The sequence below is a fragment of the Terrapene carolina genome, unplaced genomic scaffold (genome assembly GCF_002925995.2).
Source record: "Terrapene carolina triunguis isolate 2854851 unplaced genomic scaffold, T_m_triunguis-2.0 Scaffold868, whole genome shotgun sequence".
Classification (NCBI taxonomy): domain Eukaryota; kingdom Metazoa; phylum Chordata; order Testudines; family Emydidae; genus Terrapene; species Terrapene triunguis.
This window is the reverse complement of record NW_020665219.1, coordinates 579099-580132: the sequence shown is the minus strand read 5'-3', so window position 1 is coordinate 580132 and position 1034 is coordinate 579099.

Below are 1034 nucleotides of genomic sequence, written 5' to 3'. Positions count from 1 at the left end.
GAAGTGAAAAAACAGATTGACAGAGCCAGACGAGTACCCAGAAGTCACCTCCTACAAGACAGGCCCAACAAAGAAAATAACAGAACACCACTAGCTGTCACCTTCAGCCCCCAACTAAAACCTCTCCAGCGCATCATCAGAGATCTACAACCTATCCTGAAAGATGATCCTTTACTCTCACAGATCTTGGGAGACAGACCTGTCCTCGCTTACAGACAACCCCCCAACCTAAAGCAAATACTCACCAGCAACCACACATCACTGAACAAAAACACTGACCCTGGAACCTATCCTTGTAACAAAGCCCGATGCCAACTCTGTCCACATATCTATTCAAGTGACACCATCATAGGGCCTAATCACATCAGCCATACCATCAGGGGCTCGTTCACCTGCACATCTACCAATGTGATATATGCCATCATGTGCCAGCAATGCCCCTCTGCCATGTACATTGGCCAAACCGGACAGTCTCTACGCAAAAGAATTAATGGACACAAATCTGACATCAGGAATCATAATACTCAAAAACCAGTGGGAGAACACTTTAACCTGTCTGGCCATTCTATGACAGACCTGCGGGTGGCTATCTTAAAACAGAAAAACTTCAAAAACAGACTCCAACGAGAGACTGCTGAGCTGGAATTGATATGCAAACTAGACACAATCAACTCAGGGCTAAATAGGGATTGGGAATGGCTGAGCCATTACAAACATTGAATCTATCTCCCCTTGTAAGTATTCTCACACTTGCTTCTTATCAAACTGTCTGTACTTGGCTACCTTGATTATCACTTCAAAAGTTTTTTTTCTCTTACTTAATTGGCCTCTCAGAGTTGGTAAGACAACTCCCACCTGTTCATGCTCTCTGTATGTGTGTATATATATCTCCTCGATATGTTTCACTCAATATGCATCCGAAGAAGTGGGTTGTAGCCCACGAAAGCTTATGCTCTAATAAATTTGTTAGTCTCTAAGGTACCACACGTACTCCTGTTCTTTTTGCGGATACAGACTAACACGGCTGCTACTCT